We start from the raw sequence: 27,397 nt of genomic DNA, 5'->3' as shown, positions 1-27,397 counted from the left end.
CTGTCGGTTCACTCCCCACTTGCCCACCACAGCAATGGCTGGGCCAGGCCCAAGCCAAGAGTCCCGAACTCCATCCAGGTCTTCCATGTGGGTGGCAGGGGCCAAAGCACTTGAGCCATCACCTGGTGCCTCCCAGGGTGCACATTAGAAGGACAGTGGATCCAAGCAAAGGAGTCAGGACTTGAGCCTGGCACTCCCACAAGGGACACAGAAGTGGCAGGGGGCAGCCTAACCCTCTGCACTATTGTGCCCACTCCAGATGTGTATTTGTCCTGGTCCTGGAGGCCCAGAAGTCTGAGTTCAGGTGGCCAGTGCAATTGGGGGCAGGTTCAAACCCTCTTGCAGCCTGCTGATTGCCGACTCCTTGTCAAATCCTCAGAAAGAGGGCAGGGGACTCTCTGTCCCCTTCTAGGGCACTAATCAGCCCTTCAGGAGGGCTCCACGCTGCAGAGCTAATCGCTGTCCAGAGGCTCCAGCACCTTATGTCTTGCCGTTGGGTTTCAGCAAATGACTTTCTGGGAGACAGACGTCTTCAGTCCCAGGCGGGGTGCAGAACTTGCATGGAGAGCAAAGGCTGCCTTGCAGCGCAGAGGGTGAAGCAGAGCGCGGTGCATGCGGGTGCACTTAAGCTCCTGCACGAGGAGGAAGAGGAGAGCTTTTCGGGGGTGCATAGGAGCAGTTCAGGTGTCGTGGGCTTGTGAAGATCTAAGGACACTCTAATGTCATGCTCCTAGTGCAGTGCCTGTCACACCGCAGACATTCCGCGAGTGGCAGTTGTGGTTCTTGTCCTCACGGCGGGTGCAAGCTTCAGATTCGCAGGACAGGCTTCAGTGCATGCCTGCTGCTGCCCAACAGTCGCCCCATGCACCAACAGGACGCATCCCGTTGAACCACGGAGGTGACGGTAGCTGCTCACACGGCGTCTGGCTTGCTCTGCATCCTTCCGCCTCTGGGACTGCTGTGAGGCGTCCCAGCTGTTGTGCTGGCCTCGGGCACACAGTTCTGAACAGAGCACGCCTTATAAGTAGCCTGGCGGCCCTGAGATTCGGGCCAGTGCTGTGTTGTGCTTTCCCGGCTAGCTGTGTGCACTATCTCCTAGAGAAATCGCACGGATCCTGTGTGTACTCATTGCAGTGCCCATGAGAGAAAATGGCTTTATCCGAGCCAGAAATGAAGTTCTCAGCAAGAGGTGTCTAGCCTTTGGAAATCTCAACAAGTATTGCGGACAAGATTATATCCCTGTTAACAGTGGGTCTCCCTGGGAGGTGGGATAATGGGTAGTTTTTCTTCCTAACTTATTATTTTGCACAGGAGGTGGTGTGTGGGGTGCCTGAGTGTATGCAGTCCTGACACAGGCTGGCCTGGGTTTGTTCTGGTCCCAGTGCATTCTGATTCTGTTATTTAAGCCCTGTGTGCCTCAGTTTCTTCATCTGTGAAATGGGGAAATAATGAAAACCAGGGTCAACCTCACAGAGGTTAAATGTATTAATGCCTGTTCAGTATTGAGGACAATGCTGGACCTTTGCTTTGCTCTGGAGAAGAACTGGCCATTATGATAACATGATCATTTTTAAGAACATGCAATTGCCAGTCCTTGGGCAATTAAAAAACAAATTAAAGTGTAAAGAGAAAGACTGCCGGAGCACAGCACTAGTGTGTGCAGGGCCTAGGATGTCTGTGGTGGGAACCAGCTGGGGCTCTGAGGATCCAACCCTCTGCCGTGTGGCCTGGCTTTTCATCTGCACAGTGAGGGCCAGGGCTGCTAGCAGTGTTTTTCATGTTGTGCCGGTTGGATGCCAAGGACCCTGCTCAGAGGGAGAAAGGGGAGCTTGGTGGTGGTGGGGGGGGGGGGTCGCCTCCTTTCCTGCTGAAAGCAAAGCAGCTACCAGTCTTTTGTTTTGTTTTGTTTTAATCTGCTGAGCTTTGCATACAGTTTTATTTTCACAGACTGTTCTGTGGTGTTCAGACAGAAAGGTTGGTTTTCACTTGTTTCCTAGGCATTCCCCCCTTTTCTTTACTTAATTTCTTTAAGCAATTTATTTGAAAGGCAGAGTGACAAGATTGGAGGATGGGATGAGAGACAGAGCGAGAGAAAGAGAGAGATTGATCTTCCATCTGCTGGTTCATGCTCCAAGCACCCGTAGGAGCCAGGGCTACAGCAGGCTGAAGGCAGGAACTAGGAACTCAGTCTGGGTCTGTATGTGAATGGCAGGGACCCAAGTCCTTGGGCCATCCTCTATAGCTCCAGGGCTCGTTAGCAGGAAGGTGGGTTGGAAGCATTGCTGGGACTCAAATCCGGGCCCTCCTATGTGGGATGTTGGCGTCTGCAATGGTGGCTTGGCCCCCCGCCCCCCAGTGCCTTCTTGGTATCTGAGAGGCCAAAGAGATCACCATAATCGTGCTTTTCCAGAACAGAGCTGACTTCCCACTATCGCAGCATGAGTGTACTGAGAAATTTATTTCTTGTAAAGAGCCCAGATCTACTTTACGCAACTCTTTAAAGGGAGCGATGGGGCACCTTAGGTGCTGGTGAGTTCGTTATTAGACACGCCCGGGCTCGGGCTGATTTGAAGTCCCGGCTTCAGTGATGGCTGGCTGGGTGGCCTGGAGCTCTCTCCACTTGCGTGAGGAATAACAACAAGGATGCTGGATCCGTGCAGGGCCGCAGCACCACTGCCCTGCGTATCAGGGGCTGGTGGCCCTCTCCCTGGCATTCTCCCCCGTGAGCCTCGGGCTACTCAGATAGACCGGTTCTTGATGGCGATGGTGTCTGAGCCATGCCATTGAACTCTTGCTTCAGTGCCGTTGACCTTGCTGATGGCTCATGCACCATTAGGAAACCAGATCATGGCTCAACAGGCTAATCCTCCGCCTAGCAGCGCCGGCACACCGGGTTCTAGTCCCGGTCGGGGCGCCGGATTCTGTCCCGGTTGCCCCTTTTCCAGGCCAGCTCTCTGCTGTGGCCCGGGAGTGCAGTGGAGGATGGCCCAAGTACTTGGGCAGAAGCACCTGGCTCCTGGCTTCGGATCAGCGCGGTGCGCTGGCCGCAGCACGCTGGCCGCAGTGGCCATTGGAGGGTGAACCAACGGCAAAGGAAGGCCTTTCTCTCTGTCTCTCTCTCTCTCACTGTCTCCACTCTGCCTGTCAAAAAAAGAAAAGAAAAGAAAAGTAACCAGATCGTACCTGGCAACGTGGTGTGAGCACCTCTGGAAAACCGTGGCTCCCTCTTTGTCAGGAATCTGGCACCCGCAAACAGGGTGACAGGGACAGAGTTCCTGTGGAGCTGCTCCATTCACACACTTCCCATGGCCCCATGGGGCAGATTTCCCAAGAGAACACGCGCCAAGGACCGCGTAAGCATGCCCTGCTACGCAGCAAACTTTGGCGAGCGTGAACAACAATGCAAATGCTACAGACACCGAACACAAGCTTTGCCTGGGCGCTCTGTTTAACAGACGCTCCGGGTCTCATGCCGGGGCCTCCCCTTCTCTCTACTCGCTTTCTGCATCTCAAAAATATTTTTGTTTTCTCTTGCAGCCGGTGGGGAGTACAAAGGCAGATTTGTGTCGTCACGTAATTTGTTAATTCTGCCGGGCGTTTTCTCCTGCCAGTCTTTCGTTCTGGCAGCCTTTGATGTCAGGCTGGCCTTGAGGATAATTACATGGGAGCAGCCTGCTACGGAGCCTGTGTGTGTGTGACTGCAGAGCTCGGGCGAGAAATCCAAACACAACAAGCAGTTAGGAAACAGCACCGCGGCTCCCCGAGTCAGCTCTCACAGGCCGCGGAGCAGGCGCTTTCCTGTCCCGACCCCTCACGGAGCTCCCGCACTTCTGAACTTTCCTCTCCTTCTAAGCAGAAATGAGCCCGCTGGCAGCTTCCCAAAGGTCACTGGTTATTTACAGGATTGACATCACCTCGGGCTTTGACGTCTCTGCTGAGGAAGGACAGAACCGTAACACACCTGTGACAGCCAGTGCTTCAACAAAGAAGGAAGATGGATGGATGAGTGGACGATGGGTGCGTGGGCAGGGGCATGGAGGGGGTGATGGGGATGAATGGATGGGAAGGTGGGGGGATGAATGCATGAGTGGGTGCGTGGGGGGATGAATGGAAGGATGGGAGAGTGGGTGGATGGATGCGTGGGTGTGTGAGTGGGTGAGTGAATGGATGACTCAGTGGTTAGATCCGTGGGTCAAAGGATAAAGACAGGGGCCTCCCATTCTGCAACCGCCTCCCCTACTGCAAGCCTTCTCTCCCTTCCTCCCAGGCTAGGTGGATGTCCCTTGTCCCTGCTCCCCTAGCACTGTCCTTGTCTATCTTTGACGCGTAAAGAGGTGTATAAGAGGGGACTTCAAGCAGATCATGGGAAACTCACATTGTCTTTTCATTACCTTTTCCATGGACCTTTTTCACCTGCCTTGTGCAGCGAAGGGCTCCTGGTACCATCTCTCAAGGGAGACTGGTCGCTCCAGGCATCCAGGGAAGAGACTGCGTGCATCCTATTCACCGACTTCCCACGGCAAGCCAGGGCGGCTCCTGGCACAAGGCAGATAGATGCTCAGCAGGCACTGGCTGAATGACTCCACACATGAACCATGGCCATGGCCCAGGACGAGGGGGCGCATTGGTGCTTGTATCCATTCTTGTCCCCTCTCTTCTACTGTTGCTTGCTCTCAGCTGCTTTGTTCTTACCAAGGAGCCAGGGGAACTGCTGAACAAGAATAGGGTTCGTCCCACCTGAAACACACACTCCTCACTCCATCTCTTTATTTATTTCACAGGTAGAGATACAGACAGTGAGAAAGGGAGACAGAGAGAAAGGTCTTCCTTCCTTTGGTTCACCCCCCAAATGGCCGCTACAGCCAGCGCTGCGCTGATCTGAAGCCAGGAGCCAGGTGCTTCCTCCTGCTCTCCCATGCAGGTATAGGGGCCCAAGCACTTGGGCCATCCTCCACTGCCTTTCCGGGCCACAGCAGAGAACTGGACTGGAAGAGGGGCAACCGGGACTAGAACCCGGCACCCATATGGGATGCTGGCACCACAGGTGGAGGATTAACCTCGTGAGCCACGGTGCCGGCCCCCCTGACTCCATCTCCCCCCCCCCCCACTTTCTCTCTGGACTTAAAGGGGCCACCTGATTAATGGGCTTTACCTGCCTTTCCTCATAGCCTCCCTGACCCCACCGCCACCCTACTGATGAATCTTTCTTCGGAAGGTGAAGCTTCTCTCCTTTTCCTGTGAGTCCTCGCAGGTGTGATGGCTGGGACAGTCTGTCTGTCTCTGCCTCTGCCATCCTCAGCACTGCTCACTGTGTCCCGATATTGTGCTTGGATTTAAGGGCCAGAGGGAGAGACTTATGAGGGGTAGGGTCTTTCGTGTTCAGGGGTGGATGAGGGGGCACACCTGGCACCTTCAGTGCTTTCTCCTTTTAATTCCCAGCTTGTAGGGGATTCACTGTGCTTAGCAGGGCCTGGGGGCGTGGCAGGTAACACAACAGGCCTGGGGGAGCCAGCCCTCCGCACTCAGCCCAGCCGTTCCCTGGGCAGCCGTGGCGCAGGGCAGAAACCAAAGCGAATACAGACATTTGCTGCTGCTTGTCCTGGTTTGGTGCAGAGAACTCGCTCTTCTAGGTCTTGGTTTTATCATCTGCACACTGGCTCGGGCACTGCCAGGCATCCAGACAGCTACAGACAGCTGTCATTTTGAGTGAATACAGTGTCCTCTTCCTTGTGAAAATATAGGATGGTGTCCTGCCACACAAGCCGCACTTGGAGAGGTGGGCTCAGGGCAGTTTAGGGCTATGCAGAAGGGTGGAGACCCTGCGTGCACGTGTATGAGGGGTTCTGGGCCAGGCTGCCTGCCTGGACACATGGAGAGACTCTGTGCTAGGTGCCGTGCCTCATGCTCTTTGGACAATTGCATTGCATCCTCACACCACCCTACAGAGTAAGCCCTACTCGTACCCCCTCACACAGCTGCAGAGTTGAGGCTCAGAGAATTTCAGTAAACAGCTGAGGCTCTTTGGACTGTACAACCAAGGTTTCCAAACCCCACCTTCAGACGCAGGCTGAGTGCTGAACCACTCTGCTTTGCTGCCCCCTGCAGGCACATCCGTGCCATGGCAGCTCTGGGCACAGGTTCACGCAGAGGTTTTCAGGGTTCACTCACTTCAGGGACAACCCCCTCCCACCTCTACACTTTGTCTGTAGACATGGCTGACTTTGCTCGTTAATCCCAGAGCAGGCAGCAGGAGCATGGGACCTCAGAGTCATAGTGGGAGTTTCAAGACCCTGTTGGCTATGTCCTGTGGAAGGCAGCAGGGAGATCTCGGGCGCTACTGGGTGCCCAGTGCCTCTCTCTGCCGAGACCCTCCCCACGTTGCAGACCACTGCTTCTCAATATTGTGTGCATTTACAAGACAGGGGGGGGGTCCCAGTAAAATGAAGGCTGTGACGTGATGCAGCAGGTGCAGGGCGAGGCTGATGGCTGAATTGCTAGCAGGGCCCCAGGTGATTGTCCCTGATGCTGCTCTGGGGACTGCACTTTGAGCCGGGAGGGTCCTGAGTGTGTGGTTTCCCGGGGTCTGAGCTGGCTGGTCTACAGTCAGCAGCTTCCCAGAACGTGCCTGGGACGGGACCCAGGAGGCTACCGCAGGTGGTCCAGGCCACCGTGTGAGAAACACTGCTCTGCTCCATGATGCCTGTGACTGTGAGTCCCCGGTGGAAAGGTTGGGTTGTGGGTGTGGGGCTGGGAAGGGGACCAGGAGCCCACAGTGCCCTGTTTCCCCAGGTCTGACTGACCCCACTCAGGTTTGCAGAATTCTTCCTGTCATTGCTCACCTCTTTATGCATAGTCTCTCCCTGGCCCCACGCTCTCCCTCAAACCAGAGCCCTTCTGAGTCTTGTCCTTTCTGTTCATAGCTGAGATGTGAGTCCTGGCCCTTGGGGAAGATCACCAGGAAACTCCTTAATTGTCAGAGCCAGCAGGTGTTCAGATCTCTCACTACACTGAGCAGCCTGGGCACTGCTGACCACACCCTCCTGTTCTCGCCTTGACCCCCAGGACTCCCTACCCCCACCCCATCCCCAGCTCCTGGCTCCCTCCTACCATCTTGATCTTCCCTGGGTTATGACCCCTGCCCTTCCATCTAATTCCTTCTCTTCCACTCCCGGGAACGGACGAAGCCCAAGTGTTCGTACTTCCTGAATGAGCTTCCTAAGCCACGCATCTCTGGTGTCCCCGTTGGCTTGCTTCGCACAGCGGCTGTGAAACCCTTGTGGTCTGGAGAGTCAGCCGGCCTGGGTCCCATCCTGGCCCTGCCCCTGCAAGTCGCTGGATGCCTGCAGGCTGTGTTTTCCTGTCTGGAGGAGGGGGAGGTATTTCATCTGCAGGGGGTTCCAGCGCCGATGTTGACATACTCTGAGCACACAGCAGATGTCAGCTTTGATTTTTTTTCTCCAGTTGTTAATAAAAAGGAATAGGAATTCTAATGGTAGCTTCCAGATCACCCATGAAATCACGTCTTACGAGCTCTCCTGGCTGGTCCCACCTGTCTCGTCAGCTACAGCTCCTTTCATTCTGGACTCCACCCTCCTGCCCTGTCCTATATACCACAGGGCCTTTGCACGTGCCGTTTCATTCTGTGTCTCTGGCTCTGCTTCAGTGCCTCGTGGAGCCCTTCTTTATGCTTCTACTCACTCTGAAGTGTGTGTCCTGTACTGACTTGCCTGTATGTCAATGTCCTTGTCAGACTGGGCACTTGTGAAACTGAGCTTGTATCCCTCACATTAGGTGTGGCTGAACTTTGAATGAGGGATTAAATGACACTGAGATTCAAAAGCTGACCCACTGGCATAGAAGGCAGACTCCCTGAATGTGTGAGATGATCTTACCTTGTCACATACAAGCACGTAGAGATCATCCCAAGTCCTCTGTTTTACTAACTGGCTCCTCTCCCTACTCTGACCCATTAGCAAGCCCACTCACCTCTGCTTCTAATGTAGCAGTCTCACCAGTTGAGCAACCCCCAGGGTATCTGGAGATACTTTTGGTGGCTGGAGATGACGTGAAACTCTTCCCATGCATGGGACAGTGCCCTCCACAAAGAACTATCCGGCCCCACCTGTCAGAAGTGCCAGGGTTGGGATCCCAGACCTGAACTCCTCAGCCTCCTTGGCTGCTGTGCATCTCCCTGACTAATCCTGACACCATCCTGCCATGGCCATCTTCCTGCCTTCTTCCTGTCCAAGTTCTTTTCAGGCTCCTGGTATGTTCCTGTTCATTCTGCCTAGGCTGCTGTCCTCTCTCACCCTTGCTTGGCCTGTTGCTTCTTGTCTTGTAGATCTCACTCTAACTGCCTCTGCCTCTCCAGCTCTCCTCATTTTGCAGGCTAGCCACATTGCCAGTGACAGTCACGTTTCCTTAAATCACAGCATAGCACTTAGCTTCACTTTGTCTCATTGGTTTTTCTTACTCTCTTTTCTTACTCTTCTCAAACCTTTGCATAAGGCTCTATCCGTACATTGCACAATGCCTAGCATGTAGTCAGTTTTCAGTAAACAGTGATAGGTAAGATAGGTAAGAGTGGTAACAGCTTACATGTGCATAGTGGAGTCTAAGATCTGCTCCCAGGGCTTTATTTACATGCAGCCTCCACAATAGCTTTGTCAGCAGGGTACCACCACCACCACTACCATCATCACCATCATCATCATCTTCATTTTACAGATGAGAAAGCTGAGGCACCAGAAGTTGTGTAACGTGTTGAAGATGATGTAGCCAGAAAGTGGCAGGGCTGAGGTTTGCACTTCAGCCATCTGACTCCACCACGCTGCTGAGGAAGTGAGCGGGGAGCGTGAATGATGGTTCACAGTGTCCTCTCTGAGAGCATGCATGGAAGGGCAGCACTCACATTTCTATTTACTTGCTTGTGTCATGGTGTTACAGGGCAGCGATACCAAAAAGTCTTCTGTCCCATCAGATGTGTTTCTGATGACCCCGCACGTCGCCCTGCCCTGCCCGCTGATGGCTTCTTGTGTTGTTTTGGCCCTGATGCCATATCTTACTTTATGGAATGCCTGTTACCTTCTTCTGCCTTTCCCCATAGCACCCCATTTTCCTGATTTTTAACTGATGTCTTTTACTAAACCAATTCAAATACTTTATACATAAATTATGAGTTGATAACAAAAAATTGTCGATGTGAAGAGTTTCCCCGGGCAGATTACCTGATCTCTCCAGCCCTCAGTGTCCCTTGCACAGTGCCAGTGATCCGTCCCACCCCCGTGTTTTGATGGTGTGAAAGGGGGTAAAAAAGTCCACAGAAACCCATGCTGCACAATAAGCTTAAAAGTGTTAGTGTGTTAAGGAAATTAAAACAAATTTTTTTATGTGAGAGGTAGAAAGAGAGAGTGGGAGATCCAGTGAACCTGGGAGCTGGGTCTCACACGTGAGCAGGCAGGAACCCCACTACGTGAGCGGTCACTGCTGCTCCCCAGGGTTTGCATTAACAGGAAGCTGGAGTCAGGAGCCCACACTGAGTACGGAACCCAGGCTCTGTGATAGGTGTGGACGCTTTAACCGGAGTCTTAAATGCTAGGCGAAACGCCCACGTGGAAGGTGGTTTTAAACATGGTTTATACCGCTTCTATACAATTCTAACTGACAGGCTCCATTACAAGGGCCCACAGCAAATGACAGGCTGTCATCTTGCCTTGTTTTTGATGGTAATTTCCACTACAATGAATTGGTTTTTGAGTAGCAGAAAGACAGTGGGTCTAGTCAGTAGCAGAGATTCTGACACCGTGCAAGGGGTTTGCATACAAAACCCAGTCCGATCCACAGAAAATGTTTGCCAGAAAGAAAACGAGCCGGGCCATGGGACCTTTGTATTACTATGATGATGGAGTAAGGAGCTGGCCTTCCTTAAGTTGATTATAGCACAGCAGTGAGGAATGTCAACTGTTATGTCTCGATTTCTCTATCAGCTCAACTTGTCTCAGTTTACATAAATAATTGTTACTGGATAACATAGTCCTATTTTGTGATGACCTAATCAACCATTTCCTGGTACTAAGCCACTTCAAGAGATTAAAAAAATAAAGAAAAAGCTCTTAGCCCTTACTGGTTCTGGGAATCTTGTCATTTAATCTTCATAACACTTTGTGAGGTCAGTTTCATCATCCCGTTTTAGAGATGAGGAAGTAAAGTCCAGGGCAGTTTGCTAGCCTACCCAAGGTCATGGTTTTGGCAAGGAGTGGATCCAGGATTTGAATCCAGGTCTGACTGATTCCTCGTATTTTATTCTTAACCATTAATATAAGTTACTTCTTTAAGTTAAAAAGGCAGGAAATTAAAGAATATCGATCTTCCCTTAGAGAAAAGTTCCCCAGCCTGGCATTTGGCGGCCAGATAAGTCCTAGTTTTAGGGGCATGTCTGGTGTGCTATAAGATGTTTAGTGGCATTCCTGGTTTCCCCTTTAGATGCAAATAGGACATCTGCTCAGCTTTGCCCCCAGATAGCCCGATGTTGCCTGGGGAGCAAACCAGCAGAACGAGGGAGGAATTTGACTAATTTCATGCCATCCTGGAAAAGAGTGGTTCATTCATTTCTGATATCACCAGTCCTCTTAGAACTCAAGAGTTCCCAGGAAGTTTGCTTCTTTATTTGGTTATTTTAAGCGAGAGCACAGTTGTTGCCATGATCTAATTTTAGAACATTTTCATCACCCCAGAAGAAACCCTATACCCATTAGCAGCCACTCCCCATTCCTCCCTCTCCCGGTCTGTGGGACCCACTTATCCACTTTCATCTCTGCAGATTGGCCTGTTCTGGACATTTCATACAAATGGAATCTAAACTTGTGGTCTTTGGTGTCTAGCTTCTTTTGTTTGGGTTAATGTTCCCAAAGTTCATCCGTGTTGGACTGTAAAATGGGACTTCATTCCTTTCTCTTAGCAGTAGTCCATTATCTGGATGCAGGGCTGTGGCAGGTGAATTTACAACTATCCTAGTCATTTGTTGACTGTCCCTTCCCCCGATGAGTCTTCTTGTCAGGCTTGTAAGAGTGAAAGTTTATCTCTAGGCTCTCCGTTTTATTCTGTTGATCTATGTGTACCAATGCCACAAGGTCTAGATTGCTGTAGCTTTCTAGACATTTTCATGTCTAGAAGTGTTCTTCTTTTCCACTGTGGGTTTGGCTGTTCCAAGTTCTTTGCACTTCTATATAAATTTAAGACCTGCAAAGAAATCAACTGGGATCTTAATTTGGGAATTTTGCCATCTTACCAATAGTAAGAGTTCCAGTCCATGAACATGGGATGTCTTTCCATTTATTTTAACTTTCTTTAATTTCTTTCAATGCTGTTTTTTAGTTTTCTATTCTTTTTGACACTTACAAGTAAATGAAGTTATTTAATTTCATTTTAAGATCATAGATTGCTGTTATATAGAAATGCAGTTGATTTTAATATATTCATCTTGTGTTCTGCAGCCTTGCTGAATTTGTTCTAGTAATTTTTGATGAGTTTAAGATCTTTATTCTTTCATAATATAGGTACAGCTACAGATTTCCCTCTCAACCCTGCTTTAGCTGTAATCCGTAAGTGGGTGTTTGATATTTGTTTTCATTCATCTCAGATTATTTTTGAATTTTGTTTGTGATCTCTCCCTGACCCATTGGTTATTTAGGAGTGATTTAATCTTCATAGATTTGTGAATTGCATAAATTTCCTTCTGTTGTTGACTTCTAATTTTATGCCCTTGGGGTTGTAGGACATACATTATATGATTTCATTTCTGGTCTGTTCTGGAGAGTGGTTCGTGTATACTTGAGAAGAACACACTCTCTTGTTGGGTGGAGTGCTCTAGAAACATCTGTTAAGTCTAGTTTGTTTATGGTGTCTTTCATGCCTCTGTTTCCTTGTTGATTTTCAGCATAGTCACTCTATACATTACTGAAAGTGGGGTATTAAAGTCTCTTACTATTACTTAGTTATCTAATTCTCCCTTTAATTCTGTCAGTTTTTGCTTCCTGTATTTTTGGGGCTCCACTTTTAGGTGTAGTTAATTAAATTTTCCTGTTGGGTTAACCATTGGTACTAAAACTACCATTTTGTCTCACATGTGTATAGCCCCTTGATGTTGAATTGTTTTGTGTTTTAAAGCCTGCTTGTGTGTTCTAGGACAGAGCCAGGACTGAGGGTCGCTGTTCTTACAGGAGAAGTTACTGGCAGAGAGTCAGTGTTTTATCTATAGGTAGCTACAGCTACCAAGAGATGACAGCCATGGGATTATCTGATTCCCGTGACTGGTGTCGAAGGCAACGTAGATACTTCTGGACGTCTGGTAAAAACCTTTCCTGGAGCAAGATTTGTGGTGGGCTAAAGTGCTGTTTTCCTGAATTGGTTTTCAAGGGACGGACATTACGGCAGACAGAGGATGTTCTCCTGCAGAGCCTGTACATCAGTGCGGTGCCTCGTTGAGACCCCTCATGTCTGTGGATGGAAGTCCCTCTTCCTGTGGGTATTGCAGTGGCTTAGTGCTCACATCATAGGCCCTTCTCTCATTGGTTGCAGATCTCGTAGTAGCAGAGAAGGAGATGAAATCTGAGCTCCCAGGACACCACAGTTTATGTGAATCATTTGGGTAGAGCCAGGTAAACCTCTCAGAGACACCTCTAGAGAGCTCATCGGAAATGAGCTTCCTCCTCCTATGTCTGAAGGCAAAGACTGTGCACAGAAATGCAGGTGTTTTAAGAAGAAGAACCTCAGTGTTTGCCAGAAGCCAGAGGGGCAGGCAGCTCTGAAAGGTAAAACTCTCTCTTGGCGAAGTCCAGTGAGTTGGAAAAGGGTCTGGAGTGGAGTCTTCTTTATCCACGGCTATTTGCATGTGAAAGCGATCTTTGATTCTCACCCTGGCCCCTGCTGCCACTTTCTGGGAGCTGCCCCTTGGATGTGGCCTCTCACAGAGCCTGTGGAGCTGGGTAGATACAGGCACCAATGCTGTTGTTAGGTAGCAGCTCCCTGTCCTGTATGTGTCTCTGTTCTCACATCTGTTCTTAATCCCAGGCATTCCCAGCTGCCGTCAGGAAGTTTTCCCATCAAGTAGTGAGAAGTCTCCAGAGGCTGAGTTATCTGGCTTGCGTTTATTTATTATCTTTTTAGAACTTTTCCTTTTGCAATATGTTTCTGCAGAAGCATCACTCGGGAATGTCTTAGTCTACTGCTTATGGAGTCTCTGGACTTTTCATCCCAGTTTATGTGCACATAAACATAGCCTCGCCGGCGCCGCGGCTCACTAGGCTAATCCTCCACCTAGTGGCGCCGGCACACTGGGTTCTAATCCTGGTCGGGGCGCCGGATTCTGTCCTGGTTGCCCCTCTTCCAGGCCAGCTCTCTGCTGAGGCCAGGGAGTGCAGTGGAGCATGGCCCAAGTGCATGGGCCCTGCACCCCATGGGAGACCAGGAGAAGCACCTGGCTCTTGCCATCAGATCAGCATGGTGCGCCGGCTGCAGCATGCCAGCCGCGGCGGCCATTGGAGGGTGAACCAACGGCAAAGGAAGACCTTTCTCTCTCTCTCTCTCTCTCTCTCACTGTCCACTCTGCCTGTCCAAAAAAAAAAAAAAAAAAAAAGAGTAAAAAAAAAAAAACATAGCCTCACAGCCTCACGCATGTGTGTGTGTGCCTTAGAAATGGCTGACATAAATAATCTGAAAAAGCTGTTTGAATAATAAATAATTTCCTAATCCCAATCTTGCTGGGCTTTTTGCCTTTCCTCCCCTGTTCTTAGTAATAAAATTACTTTAGAGGGTGATGACAGCCACTTTGAATTCTCTGGCAGTTTATCGTGCCTTCCTTTCTAAAAGCCCAGAGAATATTACGGGCTCATCTCTCTTCAGTTCTCTCGCAGCTTTCTTTAGGGTAAGGAGGACATTTCTTTGACTTCCATGGGCTCATAATGTCCTGTGAGTCCATAAAAATTTTCCTTGTAAAAAACAAGTCAGATGCATTATGTGCTTTTATCAAGATGATTGTTGGCTCCTGGAGTAAGTCCAGACTCTTGTCTACCTATCTCCCCTCTCCTGCCCCCTGTGCTGTGTTCCAGCTACCCTCCCCTTCTCCCAGGTCTCTGTTCAAGCTGTAAGAGGGCTCAACCCTGAGCTTTTGCTCGTTCCATTCCTTTCTCCTGGAATGCCCTTCCCTGTCCTGTTTTCACCAACATGCCCCCAAATCCTCTTTCATACCCAACTGAAATAGCACTGCTTCGTGAAGCACTTCTGGGCTCCCTCAGTCCGAGTAAAGCACTCTTTTTGGGAGGTTCCCTTCACACTCTGGCCATTCCCCATATATTGTATTGACTGAACATCTACTGCTGGACAAAAATTGAAATTAATAGGGGCAGATGTTGTGGCGTAGCCACACATGGTACTCTCATATCCTGTATCTGAGTGTTGCTTTGAGCTACAGCTTCTCTTTCTGCTGGTGTGCCTGGAAAGGCAACAGATGCTGGCCTAAGCTGGGCCCCTGCCACCGATGTGAAAGACCAGAATGGATTTCCTGGCTTCTGGTTTTGATCTGGCCCAGCCCCTTGACTGTTGCAACTGTTTGAGCAATGAACCAGCAGATGGAAGATCTCTTTCTCGCTCTCGCTCTCGCTCTCTTCCTCTCTCTTGGTCTCACTTCCCTTTGAATAAATGAATCTTTTTAATATATGTAACAATAGCTAATGCCCCATTAACCATCATAGCTAATGCTGTGGTCTAGGAAGTTTTCGGCAGTTACTGTATTTTTTCATTTACTCTTTACAGCAATCCAGCAACATCGATAGTGCTAATATCACCATTTCCTATCGAGGAAACTGATTAAACTCCCCATAAATCATCCATCCAGAAAGTGGTAGAGCCAGGCAGACTGACATCTGGCCCTGCATCTTTGATAGCTGCAGTTAACCACCGGAAGGCACAGTGTGTTCAGCTTACGTAGCATACACCGTATCTCATTACAGTGACTGCGTGGTGTCCTTTTTCTTCTTGATCGGGCATTCCTTGGCTAGGGACCTCTTGCTACCAGAAACGCTTTATTCTCTTTGCCACCCCCATACTCGGTTCTATGTGTGCCGTGAAGAGAGTTTGAGAATTAATGTTAGTGGCATGAGTGACTGAAAGAGTTTAGGCTGTCTAAGGATTCCATGGGTTTCTGCTTCATTTTTCGCAGAGTCAGGCACCTCCATGAGAAAGAGCAGTTTGTGGAGCCAGGACCAGTCAGGGCGGGGCCTTTATTGAATCCCAGCGAGGCGGCAGACATGCTGTTGTCTTCTCTGCATGCAACATCTCATTTTATTTTCACAACTGAAGTTCGATTGGGGCCGGTGTTGTGGCATAGCTGGTTAAGCCGCTGCCTGCAATACCAGCATCCAGTTTGAGTGCCAGTTGGTGTTCCTGGCAGAAAATGGCCTGGGTGCTTGGGCCCCTGCCACCCGTGTGGGAGACCTGGACGGACTTCCTGGCCCCTGGCTTCAGGCTGGCCTGTTGTGGCCATTTCAGGAGTGAACCAGCAAATGGAAGATCTGTCTGGCTCTTGCTCTTCCTTTCTGTGTGCAACTCTGGCATTCAAATAAATAAAATTATTAAAATTTGGACTCTTTTACTCTTTTTTTTTTTTTTTTGCTAATTTATACTTTGGCAACTGAGAAGCTGTGTGCTGATCTCTTTTTGCCCCCTTTCCAGATGTGAGCACGGAGGCTGAGGGAGGTGCAGTGACTTACCCCAGGTCTCAGCGATTACGTGGTAGAATGGGAGGCAAATGCAGGTGTTTCTGAACCCTGAGTCGTCTGATCTCTTAACCCCAGGCTGTCGACCCCCTGCTCTAAACAGAAAAGAGGAGAACGTGGAGTTTTCTGTTCATGAATCTTCTGGCAAAGGTGTTTCAGCTGAGTGCCTTCTTTCTCTCTCTCCATTCCAGTTGGCTTGTGGTCTGGCGCTCTGCATTCCCAGTGTGTGTGTGTGTGTGTGTGTGTGTGTGTATCTGAAACAGCCGGCGGGGAGGGTTTGGGAGAAATAATACATTGCCGTATCTGATCAATGAAAACCTGCCATCTATGCCAATACTCATACTGAGTTGAACTGCTCAACAAGCAAAGGGCATTTTGTGCAAGCGATAATGAATGTGCACAAGTTTGAGTTCCATCGTGGCATTTGACTGGCTGAGCTGTTTGCTATCTGCTTTGAGGCCGTACTGAAGGAACCCTGCTGCCCCTCCCCCAGACTTCTTAGTCCAGACTGCTTGTTTTTTAACGTCTGCTATTTTTATAGGGCTTTCTTTGCTTTTTTTTCCCCAGCCAGGAAGTCAGTTTTGACCTTTTCAAGGACTCCCCACAATCCTTTTCACAAAATTGTTGCAGAATGAGCTAGGGGACTGAATATAGTAGCATTTTTAGATCCACTACATTTTGCAAAGTTTTTAGCCAGTAATGGCTCCTTGTGGGATTCTCATTGCAGGATGTGCATATTGATTCTAATTCTGTGAATTTTACAATTTAGACTTTTTTTTTTTTTTTTTGCTAATTTCTACTTTGGTGTAACACTTTCCGTTCTCTTGCATTTAGAGTGTTCTATATTGCAACTGATTCGTTGCACATTTCTTACAAGAAAAAAAAAGGTGTTAGTTTTAATTCTAGGAAAGATGGGGTATTTTTACAGATATGAGAAGCGCATTCACACTTACACCCCTCTAAATTTCCCTGTTATCACATTGTTCCTGCCTCTGGGCCTTTGCATATGTGGTTCCCTCTTTCCACAATCCCACAAGCACTGCAGTTTCAAGTGCGGGCTGGCCCCATTGCCTGTGTGTCTTGTTCTCTGCAGGCAGAACACAAACAGGATTTGTGGATTAGCATCCTGGGGTGAATGACTGAATGAGTTAGGCTTCAGGCTGCCTCAGTGTGAGCGCTGGTTTCCACCTTGGCTGCTGTGGGGTGGGCCCTTTCTGACCTCAGTCTCCACTCCAGCTTGAGATCAGGCCCCCTGCAGGTTCCCGCCAGGACGCACATTGCATTGCATGCAGAGGCTGTTTCGCTGTCTTCTGGTATCAGAGGATCCATCTTCCGCACTCTGCGTCGCCACACCCCCAGCACCTGACGCTGTATGATGCTCGGGAGTAGCTTGTTACTGGCCAAGAAGGGGTAGGGTTTTGTGGTGGTGGTTTTTTTTTTTTGGCCCCTTTAATCCTGTTTTGTCTTATGTGCAGGTAAAGTGTCAGTCCTTACAAAGTAGATGGGCTGACTATCAGTTTTCAAACTCTAAAAGGACCTTTTGGCTAGGACCACAGCGTTTGTATAGGAGCCCATGGATTTTTGTGTGTGAAGCAGAAACATTATGTGTCTTGCACATGAACATAGAAGAAGAGAGAACTTGTTGAAGTGGCCAGGGATGGTTCAGAGGCCCGTAGTCCCTGCTAGACACTGTTCTCATGATAACTGCTGTCTCTCTGGGATGTGAGTGGTGACTCAAGGGCACAGTGTCAGAGCAGGACCCACACTAGCCCTGTAGCCATGGTTCTTGGGGTGGCTGCTGGTTTGTGCAGTGGCAACGGTAGGAAGAAAGGGATATTGAGGTCATGTGCTCTGTGGATGTAAGACGTGGATAGAATCTAAATAGCGTTGTATTAGTGCTACTGTAATGAAACACCCGAGGCTAGGTAATTTTATAAAGAAAAGAAGCTCATTTTGCCTCACAGTTCTGGAGGTCCAAGGCCAAAGGACCCTGTCTGGTTCTGGTCTTCTTGCTGAGTCCAGAGGCGACTCGGGGCAGCACATGGCAAAAGACAGGGCATGAGTGTGTGTGTGTCTTCTGGTCCCTCTCCCTTCTTTCTATAAAGCCACCAGGATTGCATCATGGGACCCCTCTTGATGACCTCACCTAATTCTAACCTCATTCCAAAGACCCCACTGCCAGACACGGTAGCCAGACCAAGTTTCTGTCCTTACCTCTCAGTGGAATTTGCAATTCAGCGCCTGAACCCTCGGGGCACATGCTGAAACCACATCCACGCACAGACAGGGTGTAGTGTCCACTGGAATCCTCGGTGTGCTTGATAACGATGCAGATTGCTGTAGGAGCCAGGCCCGGGGCTCGCCATTTCCCAGGCACCCCCGCGGACTCTGCTGCAGGTGCATCACTGACTCGCTGTTTTGTGAAACTGCCTTAGAGGGTGGGGAATTCTGCAGAAATGCTGGCAGGTTGGACGGGCGTGGGATCAAGAACTTGGCCTTTATCAGGGCCCACAGACGCAGGGGAGAGTGCAGTATGGGAAAGACAACTCCAGGCGTGCCTCCTGGAAGGAGGGGCCCTCATTGCACTCCCCTCGCGCTTACACAAGTGGACGCCCTGCACCCGGGGCGGTTTAGAAAGATGACAAGGACTTCACAATTTCTGGGGCCAGACAGGAGTGTCCTGTGAGGCAGAAATGCACAGATGATAAAATGAGGAGAGCCCAAGATGGAGAACAGAGGGCATGGCAGCAGTGAAGGACTGACTTAAGGATACCGCGGACCTGTGGGCTGCTGCCCGCCTCTGCACATGTCATCTTGCCGGCAGGGGAGAGTCAGCCCGTGGCAGCCCGCCCTGTGCTGCAGGCTTTGCTCCCAGCCCCCGCAGCTCAAAGGCAGCACCAGCTCCTCAGGAACGGAGGCGGTCAGTGATCAAAAGGATTCCAAATGTGAAGTATGCATAGCTGTTGACCTAGCACTTGGACCTCAAGGAGGCTTTTTGCACAGTGGGAAAAGCACTGTGTGCATCTGGATGTGCACTGTTTGTTGAAAACTCCCCAAGTGTCCCTCGGTAACGGACTTGATGACTCACGGGTACCTAGAGGCAGCGGGTCCCCCTACTCATTCCAGATGAGGACGTGGACCAGTGAGTGTTGACACGAAAAGGTGCTGCAAGCTTCAGACTAGCATGCATTTTATGGGTGCATTGAAGTCACACTTGCAGGCTGATTTCTCCTTATTAACTCCCCCAGTCATTGTTGAGTCAGTCACCTATGTGCTGGGCACTGGAGGCAGAGTAGCTAACTGGACGGTGGCCCTTTGCTCCTTGGAAGTGGAGTCCTTGCAGCCAGCAGCGTCGCTGGGAGCTTGTGAAGAGTGCAGACTCCCAGGCCCTGCCCCAGACCTGAATTTTAACAAGGTCCTGGGGTGACCCATTTTCAAAGCCATGCGTCAGGAGCATGTTGGCTCACATGTCCGTGGTGTCCTTCCCTGGGTAATGGCAGTTTGTACATTCGCCTCTGTACGGTTATCTGCTGTTTGAATTTTTCACAGTGAGCTATGACTTATTTGAGTTTATAAAAGCCAGGATGGTAATTGTGCCTCTGGGTCTCTGGGTTGGCTCGGCCGCATGCTGACAGGATGGTGGGACAGGAGTCAGAGGTGAGTCGCTGTTCTCATTTGGCTGCCCACCAAGGTCTGGAAGAGAGACCCCTGCATACCCACAGCTATGGCTGGAGCTGTGGCCACCGCCTTGGAGACACAGCAGGTGTACTGAGCTGGGTACATGGCCGTCCTAGCTGAACAGAGGGGCTGTAACATTGCTACTTTGTCCAGTTAGTCTATGATTGCTCCCTGGGCAGCAGCCCCAGAGAGCAAGCCCATGCAGGACTGCTGGCAGCCTGGAGCCCCTCCCGGGCAGATTGGCTGTCTGGTGAAGAGCCTTCTACCCAGGCCTGGAGCATGCTGCCTGGGTGGAAAAGGAGCGTTCAGTCTCATGAGCCCAGTTCTTAAATCTGATCCCCAACAAACAGCACGATCACAGCCAGCCCTCCGGCACCCTGCCTCCATCCAACAGTGATTTGAAAGATTCTGGACCTTGGAGAAGATCTAGACCAGGCTGACCCTCAACAGCTGGTGACATTGGGAAAGGGTTGCCTTAGCTGTGGGGAGCAACTCGGACTAGACTGTTACTGGAATTAAGATTTATTCTATGCATCTGCTCTCCCACAATATGGCGCTGAGAAGGGAGTAACAGCTTCTACACAGCTGCCTCCAGTTCAACCAATAAGCAGCAGGACCTGCTCCTGATTGGAGGAGAGCAGCGTACTCGGCGTGTGGGTAGCAGAGTTGGGATTGGTGGAAGAGGACTATAAAGGAGGAGAGAGACAACATGCACCAGGAACATCTATCTGAAGGAACACCTGTGCAGCCCCCGAGAGAGCCGACCGGCGGTGTGCCGCTCCCCCGAGGAAGTGGGGAAAGTGGCAGGGGGAACCGCCCTTCCACGGAGGTGGAAGGGACGGTAACCAACCCGGGAAGAACCAGCAGCAAACCCGGGAAGGGCCGAGCAGACGAAAGAACAGCGCAGGGTCCTGTGTCGTTCCTCCACGAAGAGGGGGAGCGACACTTAGCAGGTGTGTGATGGCGCAAATGCAAGTCAGGACTGCGCTGTCTGCCTTAGCATCAGCGCCTGCCAAGGCGGGCAGTCCCATCAGAAACCCTGAAGAGGGCACAGGTGCAGAGCGGTGGAGCTGGTTAACTGAATGGTAGCTAATTCACTCCCAGTCATTCATATTCCCACTCTTACTCTTTGTCTCATGAGCATAGTCCTTTTGGAGCTGGACTGGGCCTTAAGAGATATCCAAGGAGGCAGCGGAGTGAAGGAGGCAAGGGAAAGGTGTGAGTCTTAACCTTGTTAGCATTATGAAGCTGCTTTACGTCTGGCCCTCAGCCTTCTCATCTACAAAATGGGTTCTTGTGGGGGAGTAAATGAAATGACATCTGTCACACAGCACACAATGCTTAGCCCATTTGAAGCATTCAGTTAATGCCAGCATCATTTTCTGATCTCAGTGTTCACTTTTATAGGTTTATTTGTGTACTCAGCAATGTGAATAAATAAGTTGGCAAAATATTGATTAGGTACTGGTTAGAAGCATTGCACATGGTACAGCTCCTTCCAAAGTGGTGAGTGAGGGTATTCTTTTATTTTTTTTTTAAAGATTTATTTATTTATTTGAAAGAGTTACACACAGAGAGAAGGAGAGGCAGAGAGACAGAGGGAGGAAAAGGGGGAGGGAGGGAGAGGGAGAGGGAGCTCTTCCATCCTCTGGTTCACTCCCCAGTTGGCTGCAACAGCCAGAGCTGCACCAATCCAAAGCCAAGAGCCAGGAGCTTTTCCTGGGTCTCCTATGTGGGTGCAGGGGCCCAAGGACTTGGGCCATCTTCTGCTTTCCCAGGCCAGAGCAGAGAGCTGGATCGGAAGTGGAGCAGCTGGGACTCAAACCTGTGCCCATGTGGGATGTACTCCACAGCGCCAGCCCCTAGTGAGAGTGCTGGGACATGGAGAGGCAGGGACGTTAGGAGACAGCATGACACGAAGCCAGTGACGCCAGGCTATGACAGGTTCTTGGTGCAGGGAGCAAGACAGGGGCAGTCACGGTCTGAGTGGCTGAAGGTGGGAGTGGAGGGTGCTGCTGCAGACAGTACAGTGGTTAGAGCTCTAATTAAAATGGCCCTTGCCGAACCCTGGGAGAAGGAATGGATCGTGCAAAGGCCCTGAGGTAGGAATGCGCCTGAGGGTCTAAGATGCAGCCTTTAGGTTTCATGCAAAGGTGACAGGAAGGCAGCGACATTCTCAGTGGAGGAGTGACATATCAAACTGTATGCAGGAACAGGCTCCGCTAAGATGTCAGAGCCACTAGGCAACTGTTCTTGATTCCTCAAGAATAGCAAAGCTGGCTGATCCAGGCCAGTGTGTCGGAATCTGGCGGGGTGGGGGCGGGGGGCATGGTGGCAGGAGAGCCGGCAGAGGAGCGGACTTGACCCTGGGCAAGTGGAACGCCTCCACTCTTCCGGCACTGCATACTTCGCCCCTATGGAGCCAGAATGCTCATCTGCACACAGGCGACGGACGTAGCAGGCGTCTATGCTGGCCTTTGAAGGTCCGCTCGGAAGGCAGGCGTTGGCTGCCTGCGGACCTCTCCCTCACTGAGGGGAGAGGCTCCCTGTGCCTGAGCTGGTCGTGCAGACAGCATGGTCTGGACCGCTTTTCCGCCAGGAGTCTGGAAACTCAGGTGCACCCACGATGGCCACGTGACCAGTGGCCCCAGCACAAACCCCAGGACCTAGTCGCTTAGCAGCTTCCCTGCTGGGTGTTATCACAGCTTCTTGCTGGGGGACTTGGGCAGGTCCTGAGAGACCCTGCTGCGCGAGGACTTCTGGGGGCTTAGCCCTGGTTTGCTGCACTCTCTGCCGCCTGGGCCATTTGTGCGGGCTGATTTTGCTTTGTGTCCCTTTGCTCCAGGAAGTCTTAGCTGCACAGACAACTCTGTGCAGAGCTCTGTGAGTCCTCTTAATGAATCACTGAACTGAGGGTGGGCTTGGGACCACTTGGGACCACCGACACCGCGTCTCTTCAGTGGGAGCCTGTGATTCCAGAATGTTCTAGGTGGAAACAGCTTTTTTTTTTTTCCTTTTGCAGCCTGACGCCTGGTAAATATTTGATGAACCACCTCCCCTGTACTTTTTGGTGAAAAATGCACAGACCTTCCACTCGGTACTCCCCTCTCTAGGAGTCTGACCTAAGAATGTTATTTGAAATTCAGGCAAGGCTGTACTGCAAAATGTTCTTTACAGGGTAACTTAGGAGGCTGAAACATTATTTTTGAAAGAATTTTCTCTTTATTTGAAAGACAGAGTTGTTGGAAGGAAGAGAGACTTCCAACTGCATGTGACTTTACCCCAAAATACAGTTGAATTGAACAAACCCCTGAGACATTAATTATATGTGTTCTGTTGTCAGCATAAATATGATGCATAGAAAGGTGTGAATTGTGGTTATTTTGGAGTGGTGGGATTACAGGCAATTGATCTATCTTCCAGCTTCTGGTTTACTCCCAAATGGCCACAGTAGCCAGGACTGGTCCAGGCTGAAGCCAGGAGCCAGGACCCCAGAGCTTCAACTAGATCCCCCCATGTAGGTGCAGGGGCCCAAGTACTTGAACTGTCTTCCACTGCTTTCCCCAGGCCATTCATTAGCAGGGAGCTGGCTGGGGGGACGTGGAGCAGCAGAGTGGTGAACCCACACCCATATGGGATGCCAGCATCCTAGGCAGTGGCTTGCTTAATCCATTGTACCACAGTGCTGGCCCCAATGCTGAAAATTCTATCGTAACTAAATGTTATAACTAAATGCTGGAGGCCATGTAATCTGTAAAGAAAAGAGGCTTATTTAGCTCACAGTAGTGGAGGTTCAAGAATGTGGTGCTGTGTTTTGCTCAGCTTTGTGGCAGGCGCATGTGTGACAGTGAGAGATCACACGGCAGGATGGGAAGCCAGAGTGTAGGTCAGGGGTCGGGGTCAGGGGTCAGGGTTAGGCTTTGCTCCTTCTGTAACAACTCAAGCTTGCAGGAACTGTTTCACTCCAGCATTCATCCCCTTCTGAGGAACATACCCTAGTGACCTGTTACTCCGCACTAGGGCCCAGGCCTTAAAGGCTACACTACCAGTGCCTAGAGGGTTAAACTTCAACTTCTTCTTCTTCCTTCTCCTCTTCTACTTACTTATTCATTGGAAAGACAGAGTCACACAGAGAGAAGGAGAGGGAGGGAGGGAGGAAGGGAGAGATCAAGATGGAGATCTTCCGTTGGCTGCCTCATTCTCCAAATGACTGCAATAACCAGGGCTGGACCAGGCCAAAGCCAGGAGCCTGGAACTCCATCTGGGTCTCCCACATGGGTAGCAGGAGCCCAAGCATTTGGGCCATCTTCTGCTGCTTTCCCAGGTGCATGAACAGGGAGCTGGGTCAAAAGTGGAGCAGCCAGGCTAGATGCCGGCATCGCAGGCAGTGGCTTAAACTTCTAATGCTTGAACCTTTGGGGAACAGATGACATCCACACGTACCACTAAGTGCCCCAGGTGGGGAAGTGGTAAAATACCTTGCCATCTCACTAAGATGAAATATTTTGTAGCCATTACAAAGTTTGGGAAATATTTATGTTGTTGTGACAAGTGAAAGAATTAGTGCACAAAAGTGCATGCTTTCTCTGGGGAGACTTAAGTTCAGTGAAAACAAACCATTCCCCAAAGGTTGTATACTGTCTGATTCCATTTCTGTAACTTTCTTGCACTGACGAAAGTGTAGAAATGTAAAACGCATTAGTGGCCACCAGAGGCTAAGGAGGAGATGTGCAGTTAGTGTGGCTGTAGCAGGACAACAAGAGGAATCCTCGTGGTGATCTTGGTGGGAACAGGGTCGCTGTCCTGCTGGTAATGTCCCATCGTTTACAAGATGTTACCATGCGGGGTGGGGTGGGGAGGAGTAGGAAAAGGATCCTGGGGGTCCCTCTGCTGTTTCTTCCAACTGCATGTGACTTTACCCCAAAATACAGTTGAATTGAACAAACCCCTGAGACATTAATTATATGTGTTCTGTTGTCAGCATAAATATGATGCATAGAAAGGTGTGAATTGTGGTTATTTTGGAGTGGTGGGATTACAGGCAATTTTTATCTTCTAAACTTTATGTGTTTCACAAAGAACAATTCTTTCAGCTTTTTATTTTGAAGTGATTTTAGATCTATAGAAAAGCTGCAAAAACGGTACTGGGAATTGCCATACTCATTAGCTATAGCACAATTACCAAGGCTAAGAAATTAATGTTGGTGCAGTACTATTAATTATATTCTGCAACATCAGTGGTGTTTAACCAGTTTTCCACTAATAACTGCTCTCGTTCTGGGATCTCACATTGCATTTAATCTTCATGTCTTCTTGGTCTCCGCCAGTCTCTGGTGGTTCCTCAGCCTGTCTTTGTCCTTCCTGACCTTGGAGGTCACTGATCCGGTTACACTGCAGACTGTCGCCTCCACTTGGGTCCCGGTGTTTCCTTGTGGTTACCCTGATCCTTGCACGTGGGCAAGAATGTTACAGAAGAGATCCCGTTTTCTGTTTTTCTGTCCCCGTCTCAGGGGCTGTAGTGTTGATACGTCCTACTGCTAGTGACGCTTGCTGCTAGTGATCTCTTGGGTAGGGGGCTGTCCACCAAGCTCCTCCACTATCAACTAATGTTTTGCAATTAATAAATGTTTTGGGGGAGATACTTCAAGATTGTGCTTATACCTGTTTTTTCTCAAGTTTTTATCCTCTGATTGTAGCATCCACTGAAGAATCTTGCCGATAGCAGTTATTAGCCTGGTATTTGCTGAATGACAACTTTTCTGTTGCATACTCCCTTCTACATTTATACATGGGAATTCTTCTCTAGGGAAGAACTTTTCCTTCTCCCCTGTTCACTAAATTTCTTAACAAATTTATATTTAACAAATATATATTTATATATACACATACATGTGTATATGCCACAGCAATATTTTAACATTCATCAATCTATCCACATGCATGTACCTACATATTATCTATTCACCTGGATCTGCCTATCTACGTCTCTGTCTCTATGTCTGTTTGTCTATCTGTCTAGTTCTTTAAAGCTCTGAGTTGATAATGATACCTTCAATTCCAGCTTAGCACCTCAGAGTTTATTGATCCTTCCCCCTTTCCTTATTGATAACATTTTTTTTCTGACATCAAGAAGTTCTGCCCATATTATTTATTTACTTATTTGTTTAACTCTAGTACACACAGAAGGTAGTTTGAGAACTGCTAATGAAAATCCTTGTAAGGTGTCAATTTCACTATAGTATGGAATTTGTGGACAGTTCTTTTTTCCTTAGCCTTATAGAATCCAGTCTGAATAATGTTTTCTAAGGTTCCTTCTCTTCCTTCCCCAACCCACCCCTGTAGATCACTAATCTCTTGTTCCCGGTTTATCCTTTCTGCGTGAGTATTTCTTTGGCACAGAAGCACGTATATTTTCTTACATCTCGTTTTCTTGTATAAAAGGCAAAGCACCGTAGATGCTATTTTGCATTTTGTTGTTTTCTCTTAACACTGTCTCGTAAATCACTTTATATCGATTCTTAGAGATCTCCCATAATGAGCTTTTCTACCTTTGGCCATCAGAAAAAAAAAAAAATTAGCCCCAAGGATCAGTTTTAAAATTCTACAAACCTAGTGATGATGATGATGATAAATAGCACAGGTATTAGCATTATTTGAGCATCTCTGTGCCTTGCTCCTACTAATTATGTTAGTTTACGTGGATGAGCTCACTGAATCCTCACCAGAGCCCTGCGAAGTGGGTGTTGCCTAAAGCAGAGACTGGAGCTCAGCAATATTTAGAAACTTGCTCAAGGTCAGAAAAAATCGAGCCAGAATTTGAATCCAGGACTCTCCCGAGTCTGTGCTTTGAGAAGAGCACGCCAGCACTATCACAGAAGTTCCAGGTTGAAACAAAGCCATGGGGGGATTTTTAAGGCGTGCCCCAGGCCTCAAAGCCCTGTTGGTTGTGAGTCAGCCGCTACTGAAGTTGGCGTATCACAGATGGCAGGAGCATGGGGCTAACTGGCGGCGTCTTTGTACCCAGGAAACGGCCCCCTCCGTCTTGCAGCACCACGCGTCCTCTTCTAAGACAGGAGGGGAGAGGGATGCTAGGTCGGGCGTGTTGCCTGGATGTGGTGCTACGTCTGGTCTCACGCCTCCTGACTGTGGGCCAGAGCCGCCGGCACGTTGACAGCAGAGTGCCTTACCCCACAGGGCTGTTTGGTTTAGCAGGTCACTCGGGCAAGGCCAAGTTGCGGCAGTTTCTGTTGGAACTGTTAGTACCATGGGAGCAGGAGTCTGGCTTTTGTTGTGAACCATGACAGCCTTCACAGAGCAGCAGTGCCACTGAGTGGGTGGTCAGGGCGTCTGGCCTCTCTGTGCCCAGGGCCTTGCCTGGCACTGCACGGTCTAGGGATGAGACCTCGGGCAGCAGGCTGCTCCACCTTTCAAAAACACAGCTTTTGTGCGGGTTCCCAAGCCCACCGTCAGGTTCAGTGACTGGGAGCACAGACAACACTCAGCGTGTGATTTGTTACAGCAAAGGGACACAGGGGTGAAGGGGAGTGGAGTGAAGTAACAAGTCGTAATGCGGTGTGGGGGCTGTTGTCTACCAGGGGTCTCACCAGAGACTGTGCCCAGGGATTTTCCCCTGGGTTTGATCATCTGGGCACCCTCTGCCTAGCTTGTACCTAAGTTCCAGACCCCAGGAAGGACCGCAGGGGTCAGGCATGACGGTACTTTGTGCACAGTGCAGGCCCAGTGGGCCACTCTTAGCAGTTGGTGGGGGGCACTCCCTGAGCCTGTGTTCCCCGACTCCAGCCAAGCAGTAGCCAGCCTCGCGAGCAGCCCTGTGTAAGGATACTGACTGACTTGTTAGGCTCCCCGGTTTTCGCGAGCCGTGCCGCTGGGTAGCTGCTGCGTGGGTTAAATGAGATGATCCATGCAGAGCACCTGGCACAGGGCCTGGT

At 49.9% G+C, this 27,397-nt stretch overlaps 1 protein-coding gene across 8 annotated transcripts in view; it reads left to right on the top strand.

Annotated features, from left to right (window-relative positions):
• Positions 1 to 27,397, top strand: part of LDLRAD3 (low density lipoprotein receptor class A domain containing 3) — a 259,920-nt gene that overhangs the window by 97,658 nt on the left and 134,865 nt on the right. The window lies entirely within an intron of this gene.

Source organism: Oryctolagus cuniculus, chromosome 1 (assembly GCF_051225735.1).
Source record: "Oryctolagus cuniculus isolate XC-2025 breed Fujian yellow rabbit chromosome 1, ASM5122573v1, whole genome shotgun sequence".
Lineage (NCBI taxonomy): Eukaryota > Metazoa > Chordata > Mammalia > Lagomorpha > Leporidae > Oryctolagus > Oryctolagus cuniculus.
The sequence above is the reverse complement of the archived record's forward strand: the minus strand, read 5'-3'. Positions and strand labels throughout refer to the sequence as shown.